The following is a 23,338-nucleotide window of genomic DNA, read 5'->3' as shown; positions in this document are numbered from 1 at the left end:
CTGTGGTGTTGGTTATGACAGTCCCAGTCAATCCATAAAGCCAGTTTCAAAATATGCAAATGAATATGGCAAGTTAAAAAACTGGAGTCTGAAACTCTTTAAAGAAAAAGATAGCTTCATATGATGTAAGGGTAGAGATATAGACAGACAGATGATATTAAAGCTAGAAAGAATGAGAGAAAGATTTGCCACCTGATCATCTCCTTGCTGCACTGGTGGCCAGGCCACCTAAGTCACTCATCACGTGCAGCCTGCAACGCACTCTGCTGTGTCTCCAGCTCTTTCCTGAAACCAGCTGTTTTAATCTCCATCCTGGGTCTCTCAAATGCTGGTCTCCAGGCTCCCGACCTGCCCACAAGGGGAGAGGCTCTGCACCAAGTCTCCACCTGTGGATCCCCAGCCCCCGAGGCCCAAACATACCCCACTGCTCATCGCCACCGCCTCCTTCCCCCACAGCTGCCGGGCTTGGGCAAGGCCTCTGCCTGTGCACAGGAGCCGTGGTCCCAGATCCGCAGCCGCCTCACTGTGGCTGCTAATCGTTCACGGACCTGTTCAGCACAGGTTTAGGGAACGTCTACTCTGCTGGACAATACATCACCAGCAGGAGACACAGGTGGGCCCTGGTCGTCACTATTCCATGTTGCCTGGGTCCCATTTCATTAATTCGCGACACGTGGTCGGGTCTGCCTAAGTTATGACTTGCATTGCGTCTCCGCTAGACTGAGGCAGCAGCCTTGTAATTGGTTTTCCTGTTTCTACTCTCTTCCCTCTCCATTTGTCTTTCTGTTGCCAGATTAATCTTTGTGAAGCACAGCTCTAATCCAGCCTCTCTCCAGCCAATACCTCTAATAGCTCCCTATTTATAGAACAGCCATCTTCAGTCTCTGGGCAGCAGTGCCCTGGCGGTTCCCAGAGAGGTGGCTGGAATCCCTGCACCCCCTGTCCTACGTGACTGGCTCTGCGTCTGTACCTGTCATATGCAGCAGCCTCTGGGGTATCAGTACAGAATTGGAATTCAGTCTTTTCTAGAAGCCCTTCCAAATCTAAGCTCAATCACATGTCGGGTTATCTTTTCCATTGCTTTTCTTCTCTATACTTCTCTGCTCCAGATTAAAGTCGTTGTTCTTATTATCTCTGGGCATTTGCTCATGTTACATCCATCACTTAACTTTTCTCAACTCCCCAAATATTTAAATCCCGTCCTTTTGGGATAAAATGATATCTTCCCCATAAACAATTCCTTGATTTCTCTCAGTTGGAACTGTCTCCTTTCTTCTAGATTCTGAGAGCATTTTATCTGTCTCACCCTTATGGTGTTGAGTTCCTTCCACGTTATTTATAATACATTCTATTGTGCTCCCCTAACTTAGGGTACAAAAGTTCACACCCCCCTCGATAACAAAGGCTTATTAGGCAGTTATTATGGACAAAACAGAATTCGGGGTGCTGGTGACCCAGCAGGAAACAAAGCTCCTTGAATGTAACTTCGGGAAGAGAGCAGTGGCACGGGTCCCGAGGGAAGACCTCACTACCAGGGCAAAGTCTGAGCAGTCCCAACAGGTGTGTTGCTCTCAGGGAAACGTGATTTGGGTACAGAGAATCAGCAAATGCAGAGACCCTGTGGTGGAGAGCAAAGGGCGCAGGTGCAAGTGAACAGAGTCAGGCTGATAGGAAATGAAGCTGCCGAGAAGGAGGTGGGAGAGAGATCCTGCAGCCCAGTGTAAGAATGCTGGTTTTGATTCTTTTATTTATTGAATTCATTGCTTGGGGACCCGCATGTGTCTCATGGTGGATAATCTATGACCTCGCCATGTGACCTCTCTTCCACCCCCAATTGTTAACAGCTGAGAACTTACATGGTTTACAAAGCTCAGGCCTGCTTCTGAGTGCCAGGAAGAAGTGGTCACTGCTGTTGGTCCATTACCTCTGTTGCTCTCACCACCTGGGACGCTTGTCCTGGGCAACCTGGTGGCTGCCTGTCCACTGTACTGCCATGCCACGGTTGACCAAAATTCCTCTCTAGGCCACCATGGGGCCCTAAAATGGAGCTAAAGGATCATAACCCTTATGTCACCTGCTCAGCTGTTGTTAGGGAAGCTTTCTCGAGCACACACTAAGCCACCAGTAGTGAGCCGTTGTTAGTAAATCTTGGCGGCCTTGCTAAGGAGCTGAGCTTGGAGAGGCCTCCTGCCAGCGCCGCACTGTGGACCAGCTGCTACCTCACCCCACACGACCCTCAGACCCTGGCATAACCTCTTTAGAACTCGCATTCAGTGGGGTGGTGCTGCACACCTTGACGAGTCAGATTGAACTACATATACACACGGGGTCTTCATGGAAAGGGGTCTACTAAGAAAAAACTATGCATGGATTTCACAATTTTTTTTAAAAGTTTTTCTCATTTATTGTAAAGGCAAAGTGACACCAGAGAGAGGGATAAATACACAGACTGAACCACACACACACACACACCCAGAGAGAGAGAGAAAGAGAGAGAGAGGTGGTCTATCTACTGTTCTACTTCTCAAATTGCCACAACAACTGCGACTAGGCCAGGCAGAAGCCAGGAGCCTGGAACTCCATTTGGGTCTTCCATGTGGCTGGTAAGGGGCCCAAGCACTTGGGCCATCTTCCAGGGCTTTCCCAGGTGTATTAGCAGGGAGTTGGATCGGAGGTGGGGCAGCTGGGACTCAAACCAGCACCATACTATGGGATGCCAGGGTCGCATGTGATGACTTAACCAGCTGCACCTCAATGCCAGCCCCAGGTGTCAGATTTTTTTTTGGATTAAAGTAAATGTATGTTTTAAATTTATTTATGTATTTAAGAGGCAGAGAGACAGAAAGGGGAGGGGGAGAGGGAGAAAGAGGAAGGAAGGAAGGAGGTGGGGGTGGGTAGAAGAAAAGAAAGAGGTGCCATTCCCTGATTTGCTCCCCGGATGCCTGCAACAGCCCACGGTCATGTTCCCCATGTGGGTGGCTGGGACGCAATCACTCCAGCCATTGCCTACTGTCTGCCAGGGTCTGTCTTAGCAGGAAGCTGGCGAAGAGCCAGGACTGGCACCCAGGCACTCCAACGTGGACGCGGGTGTTCCCAGCAGCATGGAACACTCCCATCTTTTAACTGCCTTTCCCCAACTTCTTTCTGACGCGTGTCTGGCACAGAGGCACAGCTCTGTGAGTGCTGAACCTCTTCCCAGGGCAGGGGCAGCTGCTGACCTGAAGTGGGGGCTTACAGCCCTCTGGGATCACCCCCTCCCTCTGTGGGCCTCAGGGGACTACTCTGTGTGTGACAGTGACTAACTGGCAGGAGGGACCCGCCTGATTCACCTGAGTCACCCCCACAGCCCCCAGTTTCGTCAGTGGCCCTCAGCGGCAGCTGTGGGATGAGGCGTGATGTATTTTAAATGATTGAATCAATCTCTCATTTGCCGTGAAGTGTTTCGAAATGGGCTACCGGGGAGAAAACGATTTTCCTGCCTGCTTTTAGCAGCTGGTGTTTGGTGGACTGAGTGAGTGGCATACAATGGGGTTTCAGATTTTGTGGAAACGGACTCTACGCAACCAAAGACTCTTGGTCGCTTCTGAGCTGGTCAAGGGACAGCCTTGAATGTGGCCCGGAACCGGAAGGGGAGGGAAAGCCGTGAGGAGGAAACGAAGTGAGGAGCCGGGCTGGAGGGGAAGCAGAGTCCCCCTAGGGCGGTGGAACTGCCTCCCTGCAAATGACTCCTTCCAGGAACCAGAGTCTGAAGGGCTTTAACTACGCAGCTAGTTCAGGGCTGAATGAGCCGGAAGTGCCTGCCAAGTCCCAATGTGATGCTAGCCCCCTACCCGTCGATCAAACGCCCACTTTCCCAGGATGCACGTGTTTCATCCAGGACCTAGGAGCGGGTAGGGGTTTTGCCATGAAAACATGGATATTAAGCTGCATGTAGAGTTTATGAGGGCTCATAAAATTCCCAGGGGGCTTCACACACCTCATTAAAGAGGCCAACAAGAGGGAGAACAGGAAGAATCCTTTTTTCATGGCAGCCCACGCTGGAGCTGCTGCTGGGGTGTTCTCCCCACTCCGCCCCTCCCCACCCCATTTTGGGCAATCCTCTGGCCCACTCACAATGGGTATATGTGTGGGGTCACCCACACCCGTGCATGGATGTGTGTTCGCTTTCTTAACTTTTGGATAAATCTTGTAGGACGCTGATCTTCGTGTGAGACAAGGGCCTGGAGGACAATTAGAACAGCCCCCCTCCCGGGGGAGCACGCGACAAGCCCAGTGAGCCCCCAGAGAGGCGGTGTGAGGTCAGAGCTGGGGAAGCCACCCAGGCCTTTGCAGGACCTGCTTGTGTGAGTCACGGCTTGAGTGGGCTTGGCTGGGATGTTTAATCACCTGCTCCCTTCCCCCCTCCCTCTAGACAGTCCAGGTAAACAGGACTCAAACCAGGACTGCCCACTGGGGAGGAGAAAGCACTCCCTAGCTGAGCCCTTTTGGGACTGTGTTAGTTTCCCTGGAAAGCCTGAAAACCTGCAGGGAAGTCATGATGGAGAATTGGGTGCCTCCTTGTTGTTTCCATGGCAACCAACTGTAATGACCCTTGTAAAAGTTTGTGCCTTCATGCTAGGCTCTTGGGAGCCAAGAACAGAGGGATGAGAAAGACAAACTCGCATTGAAATACAAATACCCTCAAATAGCCCCCATGTCACTCTGTGAAGCAAACCGGTTGGCAGAACCAACTTCTCTAGTGAGGCCTCTCCTGATCCACTCCCCCTGTTCGGTTTCCATCAACCATTTAAAGAAATATTTTCTATTTATCTCCTCTTTAAACTCTCCTTTTAGATGTCTAATTCTGATAAAGAAATCAGAATTACGATAGGCTACCAAATTTAAAATTTAGCACACAAAGGCACGGATACACATGCATTTGCATACATATGTGAACATACATGTGCACACGCACCCACATGCAAACTCAAAGAGATCCAGACAGGTTGCAGTGAAGCTCCTTAACCTCTCTTTGGCCACCTCAATGATTTGGTTCCCAGGGCAGCAGTCAAGCCAAGGCCATGCCAAGGTCTACCGTGAGATTCTAGTCTAACTTCCCAAGTTAGGACTGGTCCAGGAGCTGAGGGTGATTCCTATAACCCCCGACAGCTACCCTGGTGCCATTTTCTGAAGTGATGCTGGTGATGGCCAAGACCCCATGGCACTCTTCACGGTTCTCTCACCCAGATTCTGACTGTGAGCTCATTACACCCTCTCTGCTCATCCTCCTCTCTCAGCAGCCAAGGGCTCACTCAGGCCCACGAGGAGGCTTTCTGAGAAGGGGCACCTGTGAGGAAAAACAAAGCAACCCTGTCTGGCCGGCCCGTCCTCGCATTCAGATGACCTTCCTGGGCTGCCCCTGTGGGAGGAGGCTGTCTCAGAACAGGTATTTGGGGTGCAGCTGCAGGTTCATATTTCTCAGCTGTTAGCAACTCCATGCACGGTGGCAATGCTCAGACACCCCGCCCACAACTCCCAGCCCTTGGTCATCTTCATCTTGAACTCACTTCTCTCATCCATGCTATTCCTGAGTAACTGTGCATGAGTGACAAGCTGTCACAGTGATGAGCACAACCTCTATCAGGGAGGAAGATGTCACTGATAGTTAATGTCACCTTTGGCCACCACTGATACTCTGGAACTCACGATCAGACTTTAGCCAACCAGGATTCAGGAAGCAGAGTCAGTGGTCTTGCTTGCTTGCCCCTGAAGCAACATGTTGTGTGGCCTTTGAATAACTTTTTGTCCAGAGCGACGTACCCATCAGATATAACACACACAGTGCCCAGAGGCCCCGACACTTCTGGGGACCTGTGATGTGCTACAGTGTCTTTTAGAGTTTGAACGTTTCGTTTAATGTTTTAAAAAGTAGAAGAAAAAAACAAATATCCTACAGCTTGGATTGTATTAGTTTTTTTTTTAAAAGATTTATTTATTTATGTGAAAGTGTTACACAGAGAGAGGAGAGGCAGAGAGAGAGAGATCTTCCATCCAATGGTTCACTCCCCAGATGGCCACAACAGCCAGAGCTGGGCTGATCTGAAGCCAGGAGCCAGGAGCTTCTTCCAGATCTCCCACGTGGGTGCAGGGGCCCAAGGACTTGGGCCACCTTCTACTGCTTTCCCAGGCCACAGCAGAGAGCTGGGTTGGAAGAGGAGCAGCCAGGACTCAAACCAGCGCCCATATGGGATGCCGGCACTTTAGGCCAGGGCTTTAACTCACTGCACCACAGCGCCAGCCCGTGTATTAGTTCTTAAACCCATGTAATCATAAAATACCATTTTTTTGGTAGAGAAGGAGGGGCCTGCCCTAGTCATGCTGCAGCCCCCAGGTCTGCCACTTCTGGCTACAAGCCCCTTTGAAGAGCAAATCACAATGATGAGGGCCTATGTGTGAATGACACAGCAAGCAAACATGGCTGCTAGAACCAGCATTCGGGGCTGACTGTCAGGGTACTTGTCTTTTAAATTCTGTTTGCTTGTTTATTATTTCAGACACACACACACACACACACACACACACAGAGAGAGAGAGAGAGAGGGAGAGAAACAGATGGCTTCCAACCACTGGTTAACTCCCCAAATGCCCCCAATGAGCCAGGATCTAAATCTAGTTTCCCATGTTGGTAGCAGGGTCCAAACTACTCAAGACAGCACCTGCTACCTCCAATGGTGCACATGAGCAGGAAGCTGGGATCTGAAATGAGCTAGTGCTCCACCCCAGACTCTCTGATATGGATTATGGGCTTCCTAACCAGCAGCACCTCAAGCTGTAGGCCGAACACCTGCCTCTGCTTGTCTTTGTCTTTTTAAATGGAGCACACAAGGTGTGTGTGCATGTGTGTGTGTGTATGTGTGTGTGTGTGTGATTTGCCAAAAGCCTTCAAAACCACCTTCCCCTGTCCTTGCCCTTGGCCAAGTAGCTCTCATCTAAAATCTTTTCTAAAATTTAAGAATTGTCCCTTATTTTTGGAGACACTGGGGAAACTAACTTGGTCATTCCTCATTAGGAAGCAGTTTGTGTTCCCAGCTCCTTGCAGAGACTGGAAGGATGCTTTCGAAAGCTGGCTATTTCAGCTAAGAACATTAATCATGCTGATTCTGCTGTCAGCTGAGGCTAGACCATCTGATCTTCCATTTCCCTTGTCACAATCATTTATGCTCTACCCCTTGACATGACACATAAGTCCTTTTTATTATATTACATATTAAATACACCAGAACACACTGGAAACTCTTCGTTGTCCAGTAAAATATGAGTATAATATAAAGTGGGCCTGTCTTGGTCTCCTCCTAAGTGCATCTTGCTACCACAGTGCCTTAAAGCCCTGCTGAAGGGACTTTGACCTGTAGGGCAGTGAGGATGCAGGAACTCCACAAAGCCTATACAGTAAGGTTGCAAGGGCTGGACGGGGCGAGTTGTGGTTTTGCTTTGGTTTTGCAGGAGGAAGGCTCTGGGAGATTGGGTCTATGCTACACACAGAGGAAAGGAAGCCAGTTTTCATTGGCCGAGAGGTTGTCTTCCTTGAGCCTGATGATCTACTTGCTGTCTTTATTTTACACATAGAGAAACCATCTCTCAGACAGTGATGGGACATGCCTTAAGTCACACAGCTATTATTTAGTAAAAATAGGATTTAGATCCAGGTCTGCTGTGCTTAAGGTGTTACAATGATTTTTCATTTCACTCAAAGCAAAACCTAAGGTCCCAACAAGGCATGCTATTATTTCTCTGACCCTATTTTCCCCTACGCTCCCTACTGATCCCTTACGTTCAGCTCCCGTGGCCTCCTTGCTACTCCTTGACCATTCCAGATGTGCCTGCTTCTCAGGGCCTTTGCTCATGCTGGATTTTTCCCCTGAGTGTTCATCTCCTTGATGTAGTCACTCCCTTCATTAACATCAGTCTTTGTGCAAAGTCCCCCAGTAAAGTTTCCATGACCACGCTAGCGTTGCATCTTCCTTTCTCCTCTGATGTACTCTAGTCCCCTCTCTTGCTTTGCATCTCTCCATGTTACTTCTTATCCTGATTTACTATGTAATTTACTTGTCTGTTTTATTTACTGAATCTTTCTCCTAACAAGAGAGTAAGCTCCGTGAAGGCAGGATCCTTGCCTGGTTGTTTTGTTTGTGTGTACCTGATGCCTAGCACATAGTAAGGGCTGTTTGTCATTGAGTAAAGGACAGTCAGCCTGGTGAGCTGAGAACAGGTGTTGGTGTGATGGGCATCTGTGAGTTTGGTCCATCAGAGCCTCATTCAATTCTCCTGTGATAATAGGATCTTTCTGTTCTAGAAGAGATCATGTCACTCAAGTGAAGCAGCTTCCCTTTTTGCCCCAGCTTCAAGAGCAAGCACGTGACTCTGATCTTGGGTGCTCCATCTCCTTGACCATGGTTATTGGAGTAATCAGTTTACAGTTGAGCAAGGCCAACCCATGATAATCCAGATATTGCTGTGACCTTTCAGATGGGAGATTGGAAAAGAGTATTTAGCAACTGGGGTTGCTAAATTACTAGAATAAGAATCTGGGGCCATTTCTCACCATGAAGTAGGAGCACATTGGAAAGATGCAGAGGCACCGTGGAAAAAGCTGTTAAGAAGCCATGTCCCACCCTGGCGTACTTGGGTTTGATTCCCGGCTCCAGGTCTTGAGTCCAGTTTCTTGCAAATGCACACCCTGGGAGGCAGCAGTGATGGCTCAAGTCATCTGCTTGGAAGACCTAGACCGAGTTCCCAGCTTTTGGCTTTGTGCTGCCCTGCCCCAACCATTGCAGGCATTTGGAAAACAAACCAGCAGATAAGAGCTCTGTCTCTATCAGTATCTGCTTTTCAAATAAATGAATGCATAAATAAATATTTTAGAAAAAAAAGATGGAGAGAGAAATGGAACTCCGGATTCACACATCCTTAAAGCTAAATCTGCTCTAAGTATTTCAGCTGAGTAACTAAATGAATTTCTATTTTTACTAAAGCTTGCACTTCGGTTACTTGAAACTTAAATATTTCAGGAAAAAAGAGTCCTGAGAAGCAGTCCTGACTTTCTGGTAAGAAAAGACTCCAAGTCTTTCTCCATAGACTTATTACTTTGTGAAAAGTGAGGCAATACAGTAAAGATCACATATTTGTATAATTTATGAAGAGGTGGTATAGAGGCTTCTTTTTATTGTTTGGTAGGAAATGGTGTCTCTAATTTTTATAATTAAATCAGCCAACCTACTTAGCATTATTGATTTTTTTGTTGGGCTTCATATGATGAAATTAATGCATGTCTAAGTTAGATTCTGGGGCACTAAATAAAGACATAAGGGACCTCTTCATATTAGGTCTATTGCAAAATAAAGTACAGAAAGGGATTCAGTCTTAATACAACATCTTGTCTTAGTATGCCACTTCCGCAGTGCCTGCCACATGGGCCGACAGTCAATGAACTTTAATGATTAAATCCAAGAACAAATGATTTAGAAAATGGGTTGTCTTAGCTTTTCATTGAGTCATAGCCTTTGATGAACACTCTTCTCGGGAAGATGCACACCCATGCACATAACACTCACATGCACGTATAAGTACTTTTGCATGAAATATCTGGGTTTTGCAGTGTTCCCGAGGCACTCATAAGTTTGCAGGGTGTCCCTCAATCCTAGGTTAAGATTTACTTTGAATGAATAATTCCACTGCAATATATGGCCCAGCTGATATTGCCATCTAGAATTTTTATATTAAGAAAATGAAAAACCATGTAACCCAATTTTTAAAAATTTGAGAGGCAGAAAGATAGATAGAGCTCTCACCTGCTGCCTCACTCTCCCAAATGCCTGTAACAGCCAGGGGACTGAGGCTGGGAGTCAGGATCTCAATCCAGGTCTCCCATGTGGCTGGCGGGAATTCAAGTACTTGAACCATCAGCACTGCCTCCCAGGGTCTGCATTAGAAGGAAGCTACTGCCAGGCACCAGAGGCAAGTATCTAACCCAGGCACTCTGACATGGGATTCTCGTGTCTTAACTTCTATGCAAATGCCTGCTCTGGTAAGCCCTTTTAAACATGGACTATGAGGGCAGATCAGCGCATTGGCAGCTGGGTGGTCAGAGGCTTTGGTGTTAGATGTGAATTGGGGTCAAGAGTTCTAACAGACGCTCCACTACTGCCCTTCTCCACCTGTAGCTGCGGACTGTGTAAAAGAGTGTTCCTGGTGGGGAAGAAGAACTCTTCCCAGTTCAAGACACAGCACTGAGGCTGAGCAAAGACAGCCACTCCTCCTCCTCTCCTTTCTAAGTGGCCTTGCTCTGCATCAGTGCCCTCAAACACAGACCCCTTCAGGAGCCCCAGAGCAGCCTAAACGTGAGAGCCAGGCTTTAGGGAAACAAGACATCCTGCATTTGGAGGGTTGTGACACTCTTCTAGAGATGCTGATTCTGTTTATTATTTTTTTAAATTTCTATCTGTTTATTAGGAGAGAGAGAGAGCAAGAGCGAGAGCGAGAGAGCTGCTGGTTCACTCCCCGGGTGCCTGCAATGACTGGGGCTGGGTCAGATTGCAACTGGGAGCTGAGAACTTAATCCATGTCTCCCATGTGGGTGGCAGAGATCCAGCCATTTGAGCCATCACTGCTACCTCCCAGGGTCTGCATTAACAGGAAGCTGGAATTGGGAGTGTGATCAGGACTCAAACCCAGATATTTCAACAGGGGCTGTGGGTGTCCCAAGTGGCCTGCTAGTGATGGTACCAAATGCCCACCCTCAAATTTTTTTTTTTTTTTTTTTTTTTTTTTTTTTTTTTTTTTTTAGCATGGAGCTTGCCCAAGTACATTCATCTACCAGCTGCTGGTTTCCAACCATTGTTCTAATGACACCCTGGAGGCAGAAGGGCTGAACCAGGAATCATCAAAATTTTCCTGTCTGAGGCCAGACGGCAACTATTTTCAGCTCTACAGACCATTAGTCTCTGTGCCAACTACGCAGCTCTGCCACTGGAGCTCCAGTACAGCCACAGACAGTCTTAAACAAATAAGCATGGCTGTGTTCCCATGGGATTTATTGCACTGGCAATAGTTTGCCAAATTCTGGCAGCCGACTACCTGCTTTGTCAGAGCAGGAGGAAGCCGGCCAGCTTATGTCCGCATTCCTAGAGCTAAGCCAGGCCTAACGCGTGGCAGAGGCCCAGGGGATGCTGGTTTCAGGAGCAGGTGTATTTCCTGTGATCAGCCAGCATGCCAAGTCCAAACCCCCTCTCCCAGACGAGGGCTGAGGACGAAAGTCCCTAATGTGGAGGCATTTCTCTTTCTGAGCAAAGTCCAGAGTTGGACAAGATGAGCCCTGTAGTTCCGTCTAAGCTTGGAAAACTTGAGGAGGAAAAGACAGAATGCAGGAAAATAAAGCCTCCTCAATTTATCATATCAGTTGCAAGTGTAGGCACGTTGGGAGGCTCCGGGTTTTGTTCTGCACAACATCTGTGACACAGTGGCTTCAGCAACTTGGAGGTGGGAGAAATGCTTCTGCCTCTTCCATCAAGCCACGTTGGCTGAAACCCACAGCACCACCCACGTGCACTGCATAAGCAGCGTAAACTGTCAGCTGCTCTGGGTGTAGAACATCAGGTGATTGTCTGTGCAATCCGCCCATCACAGCATAAAGAGAGTAGCTGCTCACCAATCAGCTGAGCTCCTTTCGTCCAATCAACAGCACAGACCAAGCATGACTTGTTTAGAGAATTGAGGTTTGTACAGAAAACAGAAAAAAAAAAAATGCCTCATCACATCACTTTTAGAGAGAAAAAGGAGAAGACAGTAACACTGAATGAAAGAAAAGCACCCGCAACCCTCTGATTACTGAAGCTGTGAAATAACCCAAAGGAGATTTATAGCAACTGTCATTGCAGATAAAAGCGTCTGCGTCTGTTTTAGAAAGACGTTGAAAGCAGAGAAGGAGGCCTAAATGCTTCTGCTGCACCACATGCTTCCTTTTTATTTCCCTACATGTAGTTCTGATGGAAAAAGGCTCTTCTAAACAGGAGCAGCCCTGCCTGTTAGCTGGGCCAAGGGCTCTTCCAAAACCTATCAGAGTAACAGGAGTAGTAGTTGAGAGGACAATGAGGGACCGGAATTGGAAAACACAGCATTTTAATCCAGCACCCTCAGTTTTACAGTTCCTCAGTTAAAAGGGTAGGTGAGGATCTTATTCTGCAGGTGGATTGTTCCAGGAGAAAAACATTAGAACATAGATGCTGCAGTCATACTGGCTGCCTGTGTTCAAACCTGGCTCTGCACCCACATGGACAAGTTATTTATGCAATCTGTGCCTCAGTTTCCTTATCTTTAAGATTGGAGGCAACAACAAAATGTGTCACCCCGGGTTGGTCTGTGGGTTAACTGGTAACAATTCAGCAAGAACAGAGCCTGGCGTATGTAGCAAACATTTTGAACAAAATGCATAATAATCTCAAGAGATTTTTATTCATTGACACCTTGCTTTCCTGCATCTCATGATCTTTCAAGGCTCTTCTGAAGTTTAATAATCTGCTAATACACACAAACTTAATTTTTCTTTTGATCAACCAATGAGGAAACCTCATCAAACAAATTTATATTCTCTTTCAAATTCCCATGCTGCTACCAGGGTCAGAGATGTCATGTTTCAACAGGAAGGCTTGGGCAGGAGATGATAGCTTGATTAAACACTTCCACTAGAAAAATTGCCCTATACCTCTGGTCCCTAGAGCACAAACAGGATAAGCCAGGTGGTGACCGCCCTCTAACAAATATAAATGACCCAAATGTTTAAGTGGTATGATTTTAATCCAGCCAAGGAGCTCCCTACAGTCAATCTTGGTAACCAATCCCCTCTAATGAAAGATAGAGTACTTGAAGGCAAAAGAAAAAAGGGATATTTGTTTTGACATTATGAGATCAATAAGTGCTAAAGCTGCTAACCTACCCAATGACAGGCCCTGAGTATGTTCTAAAATGTAGATTGAGATTTCAGTACAAAGTCTGTTGCCATGATTTAAGATATATGGGAGAAGTTAATATCAGCATGTGAGAAATGACTCATGGGACTTCATTTTGGGCTTTTGTCTGATTTTAGGACAAACTGTATCTACTGAATAATTTTTCTAGGAAGGTCAAATTGAATTAAGAGTAAAGTCTAATAAATGCTTCGCTGAAATATTGGTTATTTAATTGCATCATTTCTACTGAAAGCCCTTGAATATGATCTCTCACTTAATTCTGTAAATTATTGAACCCAAGTGCTTCCATCATTCACCAAGACCATAGGAGACACGTTTTCGCTTAGAGATAGGTATTTTTTTCCAGCACTATTGTGCATTTATCTTGCACAAGCAAGGTGCAGGGCAATTTGAAGGCTGTGTCACACTGTCTTCTGTATTCATATTTGGCTCAGCTCTGACCCTCAGGGATCCCCAGGTTAAAAATGTGATACTCTTCCTGCAGTATGAGTATGTGGATGGACCAACAGTCTGTACCTCCCTTTGGGGTCAAGAGTAATGGAAGGGCCTGCTAACCTCCAAGAAATTGATTACCTTCCATTCTCAACCTGTGATCCTCATGGCTGCTGTCTTTGCCCACCTCTCTTTCGAAGAAATCTTGCTGACTGCATTAGGCAAGCACACCTAGGTGGCACCACGATTCATGTGTCTCAACATACATGTGATTATCCTTTTGTGGTTCCCTGTATGGAGGACAAGCCCCCCAACTCTCCTGAGTTCGCCTTCTGCCTAAGGGTTGTTGACCAGGAGAGGCAAGGAAGGAGCTGTGATTTCCCTTTGCTATTTTCTATATTATGGGGCTCTAAGCTCCCAGCTTCCTGTTGACCTGGTGATGAGGCATATAGGGGCAATGATGCAGAGTAACTACAAAGAGTAGATGCAGACACACCCAATAATTCCCCACGGTAGACAAGTCAGTCAACCAGCACTGACTGGATGCGTGCTTGTGCTGTCGCTGAGGGGGCAGCTCTCCACCCTCAAGGTCACAGATTGACTTCATCTTCAGGACTAGCATCCTCTCTGCACCTTCATTTTCTGACCTCAGGTTTCAGAAATCTCCACACTCTTGGCCCCAGTGGGTGAAGTTTAGGGATGAGGGAGGGAGAGAAATTCAGAAGAGACCTGATCCACAGGAAGCTGGAACTAAAGAGAGAGAATGGATAATTTTTTCACCAGCTATTCCATATTGAGTGTGTGCCCTCAGGTCAGGAGGAGATGAAAGCCTGTTACTCACTGAATGGTTTCTCTCTCTCTCTCTCTCCTTCTATCTCCCTTTCTCTCTCTCTCTCTCTCACACACACACACACACGCACGCACGCACAGTGGGAGTGTTCTGCCCTCTGAGTGTGATTCCAGTAGTTAGTTCTTTTAACATGGCCACTAAATTGAGCCAACTGCTTAATTGGTGCTCAGTAAAAAAGCAGCAGCCTGCCCCAGTGCTGGAGGAAAACCACTGCTGTGATCTTCCCGAGACCAAAATGGTCTCCAATGTGGCTACCTCCTATAGGGTTCTTACGGGTAATGATGGCCAGAGACAAGGTTCACTTAGTCTCATCTTCAGAACAAAACCATTACAGAAGATGCTTCTCTCCTGTATTCTTCTCCAAAACCAGTTTTCATGAACTGAGGCTAAAAGAGTATATCCATTGCTCATCTTACTCAAAGTAGTTGTTTATTTAATTGAGCTTAAAAATGGACACTTCTCATGAGTTACATTGGGGTCAGAGAAACCAGATACCCCATATTAATAATATTATAAATTTTTTTTTGTCTACAGATCTGGTTTTGTCTCCAGGAGCATCTCCCATGAGAGTTAGAGAAATTCATAACTGGTAGAATGGCTGTTGGCATTGATTGATGAACTCCTGGATGGATGCAGCCATGGCTTGTTTGGCATTTATATCTATGCCTTGGCTGAAAGTTTAGAGGGCACATTGATTTAATTTGTGGATGACAGGAGTCTGGGAAGGATAGAAAATGCCTTGGTTGATAGAATTAGGATCCAAAAAGATTTTGACAGGCTGGAGCAATGGGACAAATCTAAGAAGATAGATTTTAATAGCAATGGATAGAAGTTCTGCATTCCAGTATTCCAGCCATCTCACTACAGGTATAAAGGCAAAGGAAATGAAAAGAAGTGTATCAAAGAGATGCTTGCACCCCTATGTTCATTGCAGCACTATTCAGAATTTCCAAGATATGGAATCAACCTGGGTGTCACGTAGGGATGAATGGATAAGAAGAGTATTATTTAGCCATAAAAGAGTGAAATTCTGTAATTTAGGTAACAGGGATGAAACCGTAGGGTGTTTTGTTAACTGAAATAATCCAGACACTTTAAGAAAAGTACCATGTATTCTAACTCATGTGGAAGCTAAAAAGTTAATTTCATAGAAGTGGATGGTACAATAGGAATTCCTAGAGGCCAGGCACAGTAGGAAGAAAGTAGGATAGAGGGAAGTTGGGTGACAGGTATGAGAATACATTTAGATAGGAGGAGTAAGCTCTACTCTTACAGAACAGTACAGTAACTATATTTCACACCCACTTATATTTTATAAAGAACTGTAAGAGAGAAGTTCAAAGATTCCTGACACAAAGAAATAGTCAGTGTTTAAGGAGATGAAAATGCCTCATTTAATCAATACATGTTGTATACATGTATTGAAATATCATACTATACCCACCCACATGTACAGTTATCATGTATCAATTTTTTAAAGAGCTAAAACTCATGGTACATTGGTACAGTTACCAGATATGCACATGGTGATGGTGGCTTATGGTTGAGCAGTAGCAGATGTTCACCAAGTTTGAGGGTTTTAGTTGAAATCTGATTCAGAGATCCTGATGAAGCTGCCAGAATGCAGTGGGATCTTAATTTGCAGAAATAGAAATAAAACGACACTTGATTGCCATGGCAATGGTTTGGATCAGGACAGTGGGAAGAAGGAGAGGGAAGGAGGATGTCAAGAATGTCTTCCATTGTAGGAACTGTTGCTCCCACTTTAATGCATGTCCTCTATCTCCTTCCTGAGAATAAATGCAAGGACATTTTGAGACATCTGATTTCTCAAAAATATTAATAGTATGTCTTCACTTTTATGGGGTAGACTGAGTAGGAAATGTAATTTGGAAATGTTTTCCTTTGGCATTTTGAAGGTATGCTATCTTTATTATCTGGCTTTCCTAATTGCCATTGCAAAGTCCAGTCATGTTCTGATTCTTGATCTTTTCTATAAAATCCTGTCTCTCTCTCTCTCTCTTGCTCGCTCGCTTTCCCCACCCCCCCCTTACATTTCTTTGTTCTGAGAGTTCTGAAAACACAAGTGATCATGTTGGGCTCTCTGATGATTTGTTCCATTTTAATACTCACATCCTTAAGTTCTGAGGAATTTTCTTGAATTATCTCTTTGATAATTTCTTTTCCTCAATTTTCTCTTTCTAGAATTATCATATTTTTGTTGTTTTTGTTTTTTCTTTTATTTAATAAATATAAATTATTTTGAAAGTACAACTTTTAGATTATAGTGGCTCTTCCCCCCATAACCTCCCTCCCACCTGCAACCATCCCATCTCCTACTCCCTCTTCCATCCCATTCTTCATCAAGATTCATTTTTAATTATCTTTATATACAGAAGATCAATTTAGTATATATTAAGTAAAGATTTCACAGTTTGCACCCACACAGACACATAGAATATAAAGTACTGTTTGAATACTAGTTTTACCATTAATTTGCATAGTAAAACACATTAAGGACAGAGATCCTACATGGGGAGCAAGTACACAGTGACTCCTGTTGTTGATTTAACAATTGACACTCTTATTTATGGTGTCAGTGATCACCCAAGGCTCTTGTCATGAACTTCCAAGGCTATGGAAGCCTCTTGAGTTCACAAACTCCAACCTTATTTAGACAAGGCCATAATCAAAGTGGAAGTTCTCTCCTCCCTTCAGAGAAAGGTACCTCCCTCTTTGGTGGCCCGTTCTATCTGCTGGGATCTCACTCACAGAGATCTTTCATTTAGGTCATTTTTTTTGCCACAGTGTCTTGGCTTTCCATGCCTGTGAAACTCCATTGGCTTTTTAGCCAGATCTGAATGCCTTAAGGGCTGATTCTGAGGCCAGAGTGCTGTTTAGGGCATCTGCCATAGAATTATTATCTTAACAGTCATCTATGTGCCAGGCACTGTTCTAACCATTTATAAAATATTAGCTCTTTTTAAACTTCATCACAATCCTATTTCCATTTCTTTGACTTTTTGCCGTTTAAGGGAGAGATTCCAAACCTTCTTCTGAGTTTTCATTTCTTATGTTTCACATTCTAGGAGTTTCCTTCTTTATTCCTGTTCCTATTCCATGAACACAACATCTTCTCTGTATCTGAGAACAGATTCTATTTTTAACTTTTTAACTTGCTGTTCTCTGATGGTTCTGTTTCATCCCAGTTGCTTTTGATCTCTCTGTTTCTTTTCTTTTTTTTTTTTTAAGATTTATTTATTTACTTGAAAGTCAGAGTTACACACAGAGAGAAGGAAAGGCAGAGAGAGAGAGGTCTTCCATCTGCCAGTTCACTCCCCAACTGGCCACAACAGCCGGAACTGCACTGATCTGAAGCCAGGAGCCAGGAGCTTCCTTTGGGTCCTCCCACATGGGTGCAAGTCCTTGGGCCATCTTCTACTGCTTTCCCAGGCCACAGCAGAGAGCTGGATCAGAAGTGGAGCAGCCAGAACTCGAACAGGCGCCCATATGAGATACTGGCACTGCAGTCAGTGGCTTTACCCTCTATGCCACAGCGCCGGCCCCCTCTCTGTTTCATATTAGAGATTTTGCTCAGACACCTGATGATTTTTGGCTCTTAGCTATTTAAGATGGAGATACTGAGAAGCCAACTCAAAGCTCTCTGCACTTGATCTTTTTTTTTTTTTTACTTTTATTTAATGAATATAAATTTCCAAAGTACAGCTTATGGATTACAATGGCTTCCCCCCCATAACGTCCCTCCCACCTGCAACCCTCCCCTTTCCCACTCCCTCTCCCCTCCCATTCACATCAAGATTCATTTTCGTTTCTCTTTATATACAGAAGATCAGTTTAGTATACATTAAGTAAAGATTTCAACAGTTTGCTCCCACACAGAAACATAAAGTGAAAAATACTGTTTGAGTACTAGTTATAGCATTAAATCTCAATGTACAGCACACTAAGGACAAAGATCCTACATGAGGAGTAAGTGCACAGTGACTCCTGTTGTTGACTTAACAAATTGACTCTTGTTTATGGCATCAGTAATCAACCTAGGCTCTTGTCATGAGCTGCCAAGGCTATGGAAGCCCCCTGAGTTCACTGACTCTGATAATTTTTAGACAAGGCCATGGTCAATCTGCACTTGATCTTATTGTGTGTGGTCTCCTTAGTAGGACAAGATGGCAGGCCTATTTAACTTGAGGAACAATTGGTTTCAGTATCTTTAGGTCTTTTCTTTGGGCTGACTATGTTCCTCTGAGAGGACACATCCAATTGCTGGAATGATTAGAATACACTGGGCTCCCAGCATCATTAGAGTCTAGTAGAGGGATAGAGCCATTGAGGGTGCAAAATTTTCTGTATATTAAATTCTCTTGTTTTTCAATACCTCTGTCCTCATTGCTTAGTGTACCTTGGTCTAGAGGGTGTCTTACTTACCCACTCCAGAGAATAAACTTCGAGACTCGGGCTGGGCAATTGGGAGGCAGTCACGGAGGTGCCTCATGTGGGGGAGGGTTTCCAGGAGTCTGAGTCTTCTAAGCCCCGCCCTCCCAGATGCCTCCAGGTCTGAGCCTGTGGAGATTCTGCATCACACCAGATTGCCGCGTGGCTTCCTGTCACTTTTCAGAGTCTCTGAGCTGGATGGCATTTCTTCCCATTGCTGCTGATGCTTGCTTTCCTATTCTGTTTGTGGGTTTGTGCCTTTAAAACAGTCTACTGTTTTAGTCTACTGTGGTTTTGCTGGGATCTGGCAAGCAAACGGTGACTAAATTTGTCTGCTTTCAAGCTCTGTGTAGTGTTTTATTGCAGCATCCTGCAGAAGGAAAAAACTGCAATCCAGAGGAAGGCCCTGCAATGAAAGGAATTGTGGAATTCACTGTGGCCCACCCATACCTGCAGTGCCAGACCGCCAGAGAATAAATGAGCTACAGCCAGAGCTGCTCACTTGAAGGATCTCACCACAGGTTGTAAGGGAAAGACAAGGCCCAGAGACCTGGAAGAAATATGGCTCCATTTTTCTAAAACTAGTGAAAAAAATCCTTACAAGTCAAAATATATATTTATAATAATTTTGTATTAAAATCGATTTCCCAGTTTGAGGAAAGTGGGAGTGCTAAGGTTTGCAGGAGTGAAAACTGAAGAAAACAAATGTTTTTATAATAAAAGTAGTATATATAACATCCCGTTGGTGCAATTTCCTCTATATACTTGCATAGTATGCCTAGGAAGATGCCAGAACACATGGTTACTAAAATGTTAGCAGTGATTTACTTTGGATAATGGGATTATTTTTTGCATTTTTCTAATGTTTCTAAATTAATATTTTTAGAGGTTTTTTTTTTTAAAGATTTATTTATTTGAAAGACATAATGACAGAGAGAGAGAGAGAAAGAGAGAGAGAGATCTTCCATCTGCTGGTTCACTCCCCAAATGGCCACATGGGCCAGGCTGGGTCAGGCTGAAGCCAGAGCCTGGAACTCCATCCAGGTCTCCCACATGGATGGCAGAGGTCCAGGTACCAGGACCATCTTCTGCTGCTTTCCCAGGTGCATTAGCCACACTCCTGACTTGCCCAAGTTTCCATCTGCCAGAAAGCTTCTTCTAAGAACATTCTGCTGGTGGGGTATTCCCTCCGTGTCTGCTTTTCTCAGAAAGTATTCATTTCCCCTCCAAAAAAAAAAGTCTTTGTTTTACTTCCAACATACAATTTTATTGCTTCTAGAATTCTAGGTTGGCAAGTTTCTTTCTTCTTTCAATGATTTAAGGAGGAAGATATCACTCCAACAAGTGGCCAATAAACATACCATATGGCAATATCACTCCACATTCACATTCCTTGCAAGGTGTCTGACAAGAAGTCAGCCGTGATCCTAATCCTCGCTCCTCTGGAAGTCAGGCTTTTTTGTGCCTCCGGCTTCTTATTCCCATGTTTTCTCTCGGCATTTGAGTTTCTTCAATTTGCGTATGACATGCTTAGGTGGCTGAGTTTGGTTTTATTTTATATTTATCCTGCTTGGTTTGCAGGAATTCATTTGTCAGTGATTTGGTGTCTGTCATTAATTTCGGATGCCTCATGCCCCCTCAGGGCTCTGCAGCGGGTCCCCACCAGCAGAAGGTCCCTCCCCGTATGTGGTCCCTCAACTTTCCACCTCTCCAGATTTTTAAACTGGATAAAGTTTTATTCTTTATCAAATATCCACCCAGTGGTGTTCAGGTATAGCCACAGAAAATGGACTAGGACAGTGGATGGTATATAGAGTGTAGACACACTGGGTAAAGCAACAACCCACTCCCCAATGGGGACAGAGTTGGGGCAGCATGAGACTTCATCATGCTGCTTAGGACACCGTGTGATTTGATTTTTTAAAGATTTATTTATTGGGGCCAGTGCTGTGGCATAGGGGGTAAAGCCTCCACCTACAGTGCTGGCATCCCATGTGGGTGCCAGTTTGCATCTTAGATGCTCCTCTTCCAATCCAGCTCTCTGCTGTGGCCTGGGAAAGCAGTACAAGATGGCCCAAGTCCTTGGGCCCCCTCACCCACATAGGAGACCCAGAAGAAGCTCCTGGCTCCTGGCTTTGGATCGGTTCAGCTCCGGCCGTTACAGCCATCTGGGGAGTAAACCAGTAGATGGAAGACCTCTCTCTCTCTCTCTTTCTCCACCCCCACCCCACCTCTCCTTCTCTCTCTGTATAACTCTGACTTTCAAGTAGATAAATAAATCTTTAAAAATGATTTATTTATTTATTTGAAAGGCAGAGTTTTACAGAGAAAGAGAAAGAGAGAGAGAGGGAGGTAGGAAGAGAGGGAGGGATATCTTCCACCCACTGGTTCATTCCCCAGATGGCTGAAACTGTTGGAGCTAGGCCAGTCTGAAGCTAGGAGCCAAGAGTTTCTTCTTCCCTTGTGAGTGGCAGGGGCCCAAGACTTAGGCCATCTTCAGCTACTTTCCCAGCACTTTACCAGGGAGCTGAATCAGAAGCGGAGCACCCAGGACATCCCATATGGGTGCCAGTGCCGCAGGTGGCAGCTTTACCCTCTGTGCCACAGTGCTGGCCCCAACACCATATAATTTATATTTTGTAAGTTGTTTATTTATGGACCCTCCGTGTTCACTTCTGACTCCGGATTTGGGGTGTAGCTTTGCCCCATAACCTCAGTCCTCCTGTGATACAAGAATCACTGGTTTTTCAGTTCATCCAGCCTTTTTTGCTGTGAGGATGGGAGTGATGATTTCCAAACTCTTGTGTGTTGGGAAGCCTATATGCTTGTTTTTTTCTAAAAACAGGTTTCTTAAACTCGCTATAAAGTGGGAACAATGATATCTACTTCTAAGGTGGTTATAGGGAGTAAAAGAGCAAGCGTGAAGTGCCTGGCACTCACACCCACACATGGTGGCTGTCAGCACCTCTCTCCACCACCCAGGGAAGCCACTTGAGCTGTACAGGTACAAGGAAGACCTCGGGGCAGGGACAGGCATGGGAGATTCAGTCTCAGGGAGACAGTTGAAATCTTTTTAGTCTCTGAAGTTGCATAGTTCTTCAGATTCCATTTTCCAAAGCTGGTCACTCCTGAGGAGAAAGTTAATTAACAGAATATGCAAATTAAGAGCAGTTAGGACAATACTTAGCATTTTCCTATCAGCAGCCAGTGTAGTTCTGCACGGGAGGAAATCCAGGCATCGGCCGCATCTCTGCCACTCACATGTGCGCACTGGAGAGCTGCAGTTCTGAGGCTCTCAAAATGGACTGAGAGGCGTGGAGATGACGGCTCTGACAGCCTCGTCGTAGCTCAGTGGTGGACAGGTCAGCACGGCTCTCCCAGAGAGACAGCAGTGACCGAGTGCCACCACAGCCGTCCTTTGATTGGCAGGCACCGGACAGCGTGGTGGCATGACGCCTCCCACGTGCAGGTGGACAAGGGCATAGGTGGTGGCTTCCCCCATAGCCCCTGCCCATTGCATTCGTGGGGAACTCAATCTGTACTTTTTCAAAATGCAGCCAGGCTGGATTTCGCTGGGTTTTGCTGGCTGATAGTCACGACTTGTTAAACAGCTCCCCCGAGGGCAAAGCCACTGCCTGGTTCATAATTCACAGTAAAGGAGCTGCTGCATCACTCACAGAGCTGCCTGACGCATCTCCCCAAACGCACGGACCCACACCTCGGTGGAAGGGGGGTGTCACCATGGCCCCCTGTCCCCTTATAAATAAACCTTGGAGAAGCAGGAAAGATTGAACCCAAGACTCCAAAAACAACCAAACTTGCTCTAACAGTGACTTTTTTTTCTTTAAAGAGTTATTTACTCTTATTTATTTGAAAGGCAAAGTAAGGAGAGAGGGAGAGAAACAGATTTTCTTTTTTCTTTTTTTTTTTTTTTTGACAGGCAGAGTGGACAGTGAGAGAGAGAGAGACAGAGAGAAAGGTCTTCCTTTGCCGTTGGATCACCCTCCAATGGCCGCCGCTGCAGCCGGCGCACCGCGCTGATCCGATGGCAGGAGCCAGGATCCAGGTGCTTTTCCTGGTCTCCCATGGGGTGCAGGGCCCAAGCACCTGGGCCATCCTCCACTGCACTCCCTGGCCATAGCAGAGAGCTGGCCTGGAAGAGGGGCAACCGGGACAGAATCCGGCGCCCTGACCGGGACTAGAACCCGGTGTGCCGGCGCCGCAAGGTGGAGGATTAGCCTATTAAGCCACGGCGCCGGCTCAGATTTTCCATCTGTTGGGTCACTCCCCCAAATGGCTATAACAGTTAGGGCTGGGCCAGGCTGAAGCCAGGAGACAGGAACTCCATCCGGGTCTCCCACATGGGTGGCAGGGGCCCAAATACTTGGGTTATCTTCTGCCGCCTTTCCAGGTGCATCAGCAGGAATGTTAGATAGGAAGTGGAGCAGGGGCCGGTGCTGTGGAGCAGTGGGTGGAGCTGCCACCTGCCACCCCAGCATCCCATGTTGGCAACACTTCAAGTCCCAGCCGCTCCACTTCTGATCCAGCTCCCTGCTTATGCACCTAGGAAAGCAGCTGAAGATGGTCCAAGTGTTTAGGCCCC

Source organism: Oryctolagus cuniculus, chromosome 16 (assembly GCF_051225735.1).
Source record: "Oryctolagus cuniculus isolate XC-2025 breed Fujian yellow rabbit chromosome 16, ASM5122573v1, whole genome shotgun sequence".
Classification (NCBI taxonomy): domain Eukaryota; kingdom Metazoa; phylum Chordata; class Mammalia; order Lagomorpha; family Leporidae; genus Oryctolagus; species Oryctolagus cuniculus.
The sequence above is the reverse complement of the archived record's forward strand: the minus strand, read 5'-3'. Positions refer to the sequence as shown.